This window comes from Sitophilus oryzae, unplaced genomic scaffold (assembly GCF_002938485.1).
Source record: "Sitophilus oryzae breed Bouriz unplaced genomic scaffold, Soryzae_2.0 scaffold_929_pilon_pilon, whole genome shotgun sequence".
NCBI classification, from domain to species: domain Eukaryota; kingdom Metazoa; phylum Arthropoda; class Insecta; order Coleoptera; family Curculionidae; genus Sitophilus; species Sitophilus oryzae.
Window position 1 is genome coordinate 183,435 of NW_022147560.1, and position 10,893 is coordinate 194,327.

Genomic DNA, 10,893 nt, shown 5'->3' on the forward strand with positions numbered 1-10,893 from the left:
GATACGCTACTGAAGCAGGTAAGTCAAATTAACGTATCTAAATTCTTTGACATCTAATCTTTGACAAGTAATAAATAAAAGCTAAAATGCAAGAAAAAATATATAATTTAGTTAATTTAAGTGAATTTCATAAATGATCGGTTTACTACACGTATGTATATTATATAGTCACTTACTAGCGAAAAGTTGTTCCATTATTTCACTCAATTTTTGCCGAGATCTACCGCACGCTACACAACCAACTATTTTAGAGTCTTTTTCGATAAATCGCGATAGTGTCACTGTTAATTTAAGTTCTGCCACAATTTCCATCTAGATTTACTACCTTTATACGGGGTGCAAGGGGTATTGAAGCGATACATATAGCCTAGCTTACCCAAAAGTCAACCTCACCTTCACGTGGTGCACCCTGTTTACACAAACGAGGCTCTGACGTCCGAGTATAGGCGGTATAACCTTATACAACCCTCAGACCTACCATCTTCTGGGGAAAAAGAGTAATAAAATACACCTAGCCGGCCGAGAACGTAGCACAAGGGAACTATCGTCGCAGTCCTCACTGTGCCATAGCCATCCCGTGCTACAGTTGCAGCAAAACTGTGCGGCAGCGTAACCGCCACAGTTAAACCTTTCACGCAGCTTACACACAGCAATGATGGAACATTCGAGTGGGACAAAATTATCGTCCGGAGGTAAAATACCCCCTCAATCGGATCTCCGGGAGGGGGTGCCTACTCGAGCGTATCATCGGAGAAACAAAAAACATCAATGTTTCACGTTCGCGGCGTGGAACGTCCGCACTCTACTGGACAAGATAAATTCAAATCGACCAGAGAGAAGAACAGCACTGGTCTCACAGGAACTCCACCGATTAAATATAGATGTTGCCGCTCTAAGCGAAACACGCTTTGCAGATAAGGTAGTCTCACTGAGGAGCATTACACCTTCTTTTGGAAAGGTCACCCCGCAACACACAGGAGAATTCATGGTGTAGGCATTGCGATCAAAAACGAAATCGCCACCAAGTTAACAGAAGTACCTATTGGTGTCTCCGAACGTCTTATGACCCTAAGGTACCCCATATCAGACAAAACTTACGTCAACAACATTAGTGCCTACGCTCCCACCCTTGACGCTAAAATTGAAGATAAGGATAAATTTTACCAAGCATTACAAAATGCCTTTCAACGAATTCCAAAGCACGAACGAATCATCTTGCTAGGTGACTTTAATGCCCGTGTAGGCAAACAACAGGAAATATGGCCTGACGTATTGGGAAAACAATGGAAAACGCAAATAGCAATGGTGAACGCTTATTAACAACATGCGCAGAGTATAATCTTTGCATCACCAATACGTGGTTCATGTTGATGAACAAGTTTAAAGATACCTGGAAACATCCTAGATCAGGCCACTGGCATCAATTGGACCACATAATCGTTCGAAGGATGCATCTAAAAGATGTTAGGCTCACAAAAGCTAGAATAGATGCCGAATGCGGCACTGACCACCGACTTTTAATTTCAAAAATGAAAATCCAGTTAAAACCCAAACATCCACGCTGTAAAAAGCAAAACAACATGACCAGATTGAACGTACGGGATCTAGAGAACAAGAATACCGCCGACGCCCTCCGGGAAGCCATCAAAGAATCACTTCCACCGATAACTTCAATCTCAATATTGGAAGCTGAACAAGACTGGACACAATTAAGGGATGCGATTCATAAAACCAGCGAAGCAGTACTGGGAAAGTCGAACAAAAAGAAACAACCAGACTGGTTTGACGAAAATCAACAGCATATACAGGCTTTTTTGGAACAAAAGCATAGAGCACATCAAGCCGTCACTGCAAATCCACTTAATCCAAGACTGGTAGATAACTTTAAAGCAGCCAACAACACCCTTCGAAGAGAACTGCGCCAAGTAAAGGATAACTGGTGGTCACAAAAAGCGAATCAGATTCAAGAGTACGCCACTCATCACGATTATCGTAAATTCTTCGAGGCTGTAAAAGAAGTATACGGTCCAACTAAGAAGGTAAGCTGCCCAATCATGGCTCAAAATGGCGAACTTCTAAAAGAGGAAGAACAAATCAGAAATCACTGGAAAGAACATTACAGCCATATCCTTAACCAAGAAAACAACCCCAATATGGAAGCACTAAACACAATACCTCAGTATAACAGCCTCGATGTATTAGACATCCCAATAACAGAACAAGAAATAAAGACCTCCATAAAACAGCAACAAATCAGCTGGCTGTGACGCGATTCCGGCGGAAATCTATAAGTGTGCAAGTAAAGAAATTATGGATCATCTTAAGGCTCTCTTTGATGTCGTATGGGAAAGCGGAGAGGTACCTCACGATTTTCGCAACGCGAATATAGTGAATATATTTAAGAACAAAGGAAGTGCATCAGACTGCGGTAATTACCGGGGAATTTTGCTATTAGCTATCGGCGGAAAAATTCTTGCAAAAATAATGTCAAACCGCCTGCACCCATATATAGAAAAAAAATCCTCCCAGGATCGCAAACGGGTTTTCGTACCAACCGCGGCACCGTCGATTCCATATTTTCCATCCGTCAACTACAGGAAAAAGTAAAAAAGCAGCAGTCTAAACTTTATGTTGCATTCATCGATCTAACAAAAGCCTTCGACTCTGTGAACAGAGATGCGCTTTGGGCAATTATGGAAAAGTTCGGTGTACCCAACAAATTTCTTACAGTGTGTAAAAGCCTCCATAACAACAACAAGTCAAGAGTGTCACATCATGGATCGCTGAGCGACCCATTCCTAACAAATACAGGAGTTAGGCAGGGATGTGTCTTAGCGCCTCTCCTATTCAACATATTCATGGCAGCGCTCTCCATTATAGTGGACAGCAAACTGCAGGAGAGAGGATTGGGCATTAGATACAGATATGACGGCGTCTGTTCAACATAAAAAGACTCAGGGCAAAAACACGTACAAAATTTATCACAGAACTTCAATACGCTGACGACTGCGCTCTAGTTGCAAACACGGTACAACAATTACAAGAAATGTTGAACACATATACCTGGGCATACGAGGCTTTGGGCCTTAAGCTGAACATCGGCAAAACTAAAATCATGTGCACTCCCCCGGAAGATCACAACAATGCTATAAAAATCGGAGAAGAACTATTCGAATATGTGGCGGAATTCAATTACCTTGGCAGTTTGATTTCGGAAAAGGCCAATATTGACTCTGAAATTCAGCACAGGATTAGTAGCGCCTCAAGAGCATTCTGGAAATTAAAAGACAGGGTTTTCTACAATCATGACTTGAGTACAAAAACAAAACTTGCAGTATACCGAGCAATTATAATCCCCACCATGATATATGGGAGCGAAACCTGGGTGCCTTACCGCCGACACATGAACGCATTGAACAAGTTGCAACAGAGACACCTTAGACAACTCTTAAGAGTCCGGTGGTTCCATCATGTCTCAAACGTATCGGTCCTTGAAAAATCTAACTGCGAGAGTATTGAAGTCATGGTCACAAAATCCCGCTTAAGATGGGCTGGTCACGTATGCAGAATGCAAGAAAACCGCATACCAAAATCTCTGCTTTACGGTGAGCTTGTGGACGGTAAGAGGAGGCCGGGTGGACAACTGAAAAGATACAAGGACATTTTCCACGAAAATTTAAAGGGAATTAACATGCAGAATGAGTGGGAAAAAGCAGCTCACAATAGAACTCAATGGAGAAGGGTTGTAAACTCAGTTAACAGCGGCAACCAAAAAGTAGAGAGGCAACAAAGCAATGAGATTTTTGAATGTCCGGAGTGCGGTAGGCAGATAACATCACGTATCGGGCTTTTCAGTCACAGAAAAGCTCATGAAAGAAAACGCCTTGCGTGACCATTTTCTTTATGTGTGTCGAATACTCGTCAGCGAGTAACGGCTGTATGTATGTATGTATGTAGTAGTAGAATAAATAATAAATAACATAAAATAAGCTTCCTAAAGACTGACAAATCCACAAAATTTCAAATCAAATTCAAATGTGTCAAATGACTCGTCAAACAGAACTGTCAAGGATCCCCACCCTAGAGAGCTTTTATGGTGGCTTTTCCGCCCACCATGCATGAATACATGGATAGCATTATGCTCCTTCCTTAGTCTTCTTATTCAAAGGTTAACAGCTTTGAATAAGAAGACTAAAGAAGGAGCATATCAAAAATCTTAGGTACACCGCGATAGGCCTCAAATATGGCCGACTTAAATTCCGGTTTATCAGTGTCGTTCTAATTTTATTTAAAAAATGTAAAACTATGATGTAGGGTAGACGTGGGGTAGACTCAATAATTTGTTGTTTTATTTTACGTTGTGAATAAATGTTGGTAGTTATTAAAATTGTTATAAAAATATATAATTCTAATAAAAATAGATAAGTTATAATAAGTGTTTATTAACACAAACATCCGATACGCCACTGAAGCAGGTAAGTCAAATTAACGTATCTAAATTCTTTGACATCTAATCTTTGACAAGTAATAAATAAAAGCATGATAAAAGCTAAAATGCAAGAAAAATATATAATTTAGTTAATTTAAGTGAATTTCATAAATGATCGGTTTACTACACGTATGTATATTATATAGTCACTTACTAGCGAAAAGTTGTTCCATTATTTCACTCAATTTTTGCCGAGATCTACCGCACGCTATACAACCAACTATTTTAGAATCTTTTTCGATAAATCGCGATAGTGTCACTGTTAATTTAAGTTCTGCCATAATTTCCATCTAGATTTACTACCTTTATACAACTATCAGTAGTAGAATAAATAATAAATAACATAAAATAAGCTCCGTAAAGACTGACAAATCCACAAAATTTCAAATCAAATTCAAATATGTCAAATGAATCGTCAAACAGAACTGTCAAGGATCCCCACCCTAGAGTGCTTTTATGGTGCTTTTTCCTCCCACCATGCATGAATACATGGATAGCATTATGCTCCTTCCTTAGTCTTCTTATTCAAAGGTTAACAGCAACCGTTATTTTAAACTTAAATCGTAGTACAATCGTACAATGATGACAGGTATTGATAATTTCGATTCCAAATATCTTGAGAACCGGCCATTATTCGTAGCGATTTTTACCAAGAGACAAATGTATATTTTTTTACTCCGTAGTTTTATACAGGTACGGACTAAAAGTTATTGTTCTTCAAACTAGTTAAAAAATATGTAGGTGGCGCCCTCTACAAGTAGGAGTCATATTGAGACCAAAAAAAATTTCTCATGTCAAAAAACTCCCAGACACCAATTTTCATCCAAATATTGACGTTACTTCATAAATTATTTGCAAAAAATCGAAATAAATATGAAATTTCTACACCCTGTATCTCCAAACCTAAGCATTTTAGGACATACATTTATACGAACTTTTTTATTTATTTTTATCTGCAGAATATAACCGAAATACAGTTCGGACCACGAAGTCTCCGGAAGCTGCCGCGAAGTCTCCGGAATACAGTTTAGACCACCCTATATGTGATCATGCAGACTCTTATACCAATTTATTCATTGACTTTATAGATGCGCAAAACATTTTGATTATTTTCGTATTTTCCTATCCTCTTTACGCAGCGCACACTAACGGTCAGATATTTAAAACGTTTTATCCCGTCGTTGGCGTCGTTACAAAACCCTTAAAGGTTCTAACTAGAGTTTCCAAACCAGTATCCCGATACAATAAAATACATAGCCATCTGGAAAGCTTTGAGAGGAAAAGGCATGCCTGACAAAATAATCCGCATGATTAAAATGCTTTATCATGATGCTACAGCTGTGTATTACATAAAGGTCAAGTTGGGGAGAAAATTTCTATTGCAGTAGGTATACAGAGCCTGTATATTTTCGTTACTCTTTAACATCGTTATGGATGTAGCGCTAAACAGAGCATTTAAAGAAAAAAATCCCCATATACAATAGGGATTCCTCTTGGGGGATTCCTAAGCAGGCTAGAAGTCCTCTGGATTATGCAGACGATCTATGATCTATGTGTCTGATGGAAACATCACTAAGGCATGACGGGAACTTATATATATCCCGGGCCCGGGATCCCGATGTATGTTTAATCCCGAAATCCCGATATTAAATCCCGGGAACCTGTAAATCTCGAAAAATTTAAATGCTCAATCTAAAATGATTCAATCGACTTTATAGGTATACACTTTAGGGTAGTCTTTCCTTTAGGCTTTAAAACACATATTTATTTATACTAAGTAGAACGTCAATATCTAAAAATTATATTCCCGTGTTTGCTATATATATATTTTTTCAACAAGAATTTATTTTTTTAAACACTAAATATGAATGTTACTTTGTTTTCTTTCTTTTAATAAATTGAAGAATGGAAATATCAAAATGCCAAATTTTTCAATACAATGTTATACCAAACCAAACCAAACCAAACCAAAAACGTAATAAAAATACTATGCTGCATGGTCCTAACCTTGGTCCTAACAAAAGTTACAAATGCCAAGCAAAAGCGTCTATTGTTTATGTATATTATATGTATTCTAAAAGATTTTTTAAATTTATTAGTTTCAGTTCTACTGTTTTTCTCATTTATCTCGAAAAAATAATTTTGGCACTTTACCCCCTTTGGTATTTCCACTCTTCAATTTCTCATCATTCTTCGCTCTTTCCTCATTTTCTTTTTGATACATGTATTTGCATTTTTATTAAGTATTTCTTTTGACTAACATTCTCATCCTGATTAGTCAATATCGGTAACACGGGATACAGGGATATCATTTACACCACGCCATCCCATAAAAGATAAACATTTTTACAGGTTTATTTTATTTATTTGTTAGAATAAAAAAACACTTTAGTTTTCCTTGAATATTTGTTTACAGCGCATCTCTAATAAAACGCCATCTAGCAATGAATTGAAAAATTAAGTGTAAGTGCTCGCTACCGCCTGCGTCGATGTCTGTATAATATGTTTATCACTTTGATATTAGGTGTCAGATTTTTGTCGGTGATTCCCATATTTCGATATTTTATAACAGAATATTTTTTTTGATTTTAGCTTCTTTCCAACCGACTGATATATCAAAATTACAGAATTTACCGGCACATATTCTGTGTCAAAATCATCATAAGCATGCAAAAAGCCGAATATTCTATTTTAACATTGTCATAGTATTTTTAATTTTTACAAGTATATCTCGGTTTGTGGGTGTTTCTGGTTCAGTTTGGGATGACTCTTATTCAATTTTTTAAGTGTGTTAATAAACGGTTTTACGATTTTTATGTATTTAATTTTTTTTATGATTATATCGTATTTTTATTATATCAATACACCTATGCATTCAGAATCGAATATCGATATTTATTAAGATCGATCTTTTGTTACCGATTTTTTTCTGGATCGATCTCGATCTGGATTTTCTGGATCGATCTTGTTATGTCCGATCTTGAATCGATTCAAAATATCGCTTTATTTTATTTTTGGGACATCCCTACCATATAAATGAGAAACAAAATAAATCATATTATCACAGAAGCTACGCAATCTACGCATTATGGAGTCTAAAAGGAGGAGGCGAATCGAACGCAAAAATTATGGGCCCAGTTTTTGAGATCTAAATGAAGTTCGAAAATCGCCGTTAGGGGCGCTTGTGATGATTGGGATACTAGAAATACACAGCTTCTTATGGCAAGAATAACTATTTTGTTATAAATTATAGAGCCAAGTTAATAGATGGCGCACCAAAAAATGTTGTCAGGATCTTATGTAAGAAAAATTTCGTTCTGTATTATTTTCTCCTGTGGTTACGTCCAAAAAAATGGCTGTACCCTGTATATCGGCAAGATATGGACATTAGATGTCCTTGTATTTAGTAGTACTTTAGTCATTGGTATGTTCGAACTACTTTTACATAATGCGTATGGTCCATCCCTAGTTTACAAGTAGGATCTATGGTTGCATCTAGCTTTAATCCTGTTCTATGGTTATCGATTTATATATCATTTTATCGTTGAACTGCTGAAAGTGGGGGCTCTAGCCGTTGAACTAAAACTCTCACTTGTTTTTACACCAATTTTATTTGGTTTATTTTTCAGAAAATTTAACAAATACTTAAAATAATAACTCGAAGTAGTTTTGCGTGATTAGCGGGAAATTATTGACACTACAGCTTCGTGTTGCTTGATTCTGATGACACCTGTCTTCTGTCAGTCAGCACAATTGATCTGTGGGGACTTGTTGCTACAGACCAAATACGTTTAAAATAAAGTATACGGAGGGTACCGCTTAAATTCCTGTCCCGATATTGAAGGATGGCTATAGAATTTCAATGCATTTCCTACATAAGTCTATCCTTGGTTTGTAGGAGGTTTGACTAAACAAGGATGAACCTATGTCTTGAAACCATTCGACTCGATTTTCTGTCCTCCTTCAATACTGGGACGTAAATCCTCTCATTGCTCTTATGGGGAGGCCGTCGTATATTTTATTTAAACGTATTTGATGTCAAGCTTGTCTAGTGATGTCCCAAAAATAAAATAAATCGATATTTTGAATCGATTCAAGATCGGACATAACAAGATCGATCCAGAAAAAAAGTCGGTAATAAAAGATCGATCTTAATAAATATCGATATTCGATTCTGAATGCATTGGTGTACTGATATAATAAAAATACGATATAATCATAAAAAAAATTAAATACATAAAAATCGTAAAACCGTTTATTAACACATTTAAAAAATTGAATAAGAGTCATCCCAAACTGAGCCAGAAACACCCACAAACCGAGATATACTTGTAAAAATTAAAAATACTATGACAATGTTAAAATAGAATATTCGGCTTTTGGCATGCTTATGATGATTTTGACACAGAATATGTACCGGTAAATTCTGTAATTTTGATATATCAGTCGGTTGGAAAGAAGCTAAAATCAAAAAATATTCTGTTATAAAATATAAAAATATGGGAATCACCGACAAAAATCTGACACCTAATATCAAAGTGATAAACATATTATACAGACATCGACGCAGGCGGTAGCGAGCACTTACACTTAATTTTTCAATTCATTGCTAGATGGCGTTTTATTAGAGATGCACTGTAAACAAATATTCAAGGAAAACTAATGTGTTTTTTTATTCTAACAAATAAATAAACCTGTAAAAATGTACAAATAAAATAGATCTTCGATTTTGAAAAAAGATCGATTCTACCAAAAGATCGTTTGATAAAAATCGATCGATTTTAATCGGTATTTTGGGCAAAAAGATCGATCTTCAATTAAAATCGATTCGAATCGTACATCCCTAAGCTTGTCTAAGGGTGCAGCCACACTATCCTAAAAACGGCGTATCGGCGTAACGGCGTAATGACCTTGAATAGATTTCCAGTAATTCTATTGGCTGAAACATTCATCTGTCAGAAATTTTATCTGCCAAATTCATCTGTCAAAAATTTCAGCCAATAGAATTACTGGAAATCGATTCAAGGTCGTTACGCCGTTACGCCGATACGCCGTTACGCCGATACGCCGATACGCCGTTACGCCGATACGCCGTTTTTAGGATAGTGTGGCTGCACCCTAAGATGCCAAGAGCCTGGTGCCTTCTATTAAAAGATCTTTCAAAAGAACGGCAGTAGAGATGGGCGGTTATTGGTAAAAAACCGGTTATAGGTTAACCGGAATTATCTTTAAAAAATAATAACTTGACAAAATTAACCGACACAAATTAACCGGTTATTCAAATAACCTAACCTAGCAAAACTAAATATTTAGTTTTCCTATAGGTTTACTTACCTCTACACTCCATAGGTCTACTTCAAATTTAGATAATAAACTTAGTTAAATCGCATGATTAAATAGAGATTGTAGCAATGTAAGTATGTATATGTACAAAATGAATTTAAATAAAAATGCTAACCTAATTTTTTTTGAGTAGACATGGATATGATATTAAAACTAGTAATTACTTAACGTTCAAATAAACCACACAACTCACAAGTTCTACAATCTACAACCAAGTTATTTTAATCAAATACCAAAGAAAAATAAGGAGACTGAATGAATAAATAATGAAAGAGTATCTTCATTCGTTACTTGAACTTCAATTTTGTATTCTTAGTCTAAGCTTCAAGAGAGACTTCAAACTACAAATAAAATATATTTACGGTGAAACTGGGCGAAACCATGGAAAACTTTTGAAGAACCGTTGAAATTCCGTTAAAGTCGGTTAAAATTTAAATATAGAATTTAGAGAATCTATTTGAAGTTAGGTTCGTATCACTTGGCTAGCTGGTGGCTAGTAGTAGGCTATGGCATTAGTACTTTGTTTTACGGCCTGACCTGTCAGGGCCATTCGGCTGTTGTTTTGATTATTATCAGCGTTCGCCTGATGCCTGATTTAATTTTCACATTTGATGTTTGATGTCATATATTTCGTTTTGGGAGCGGGAGCGGGATCTCCCGTTATCGTCGTAATATCTGGAAGATCCGTGCCGTTCGCTCCTTCGAAATTTACGATTCAAACAGCTAATATTTAATTGTTACTTGTTTTAAACAAGTACGATTTTTTAAAAAATAACCGGCTATAGGTTATTGAACGTAATGCAAGGTTATTAGTTAACTGGTGAAAAAAAACTACCTTTAAATAACCGGTTATTTTAGAGGAAAATACCGGTTATTCAAAAACCGGTTACTTTGCCCATCTCTAAACGGCAGTGTCATAGGGCAGTGTCAAAGAGTCAGGGTGCAGCCACACTATCCTAAATACGGCGTATCGGCGTAACGGCGTAATTTAATTGTTACTTGTTTTAAACAAGTACGATTTTTTAAAAAATAACCGGCTATAGGTTATTGAACGTAATGCA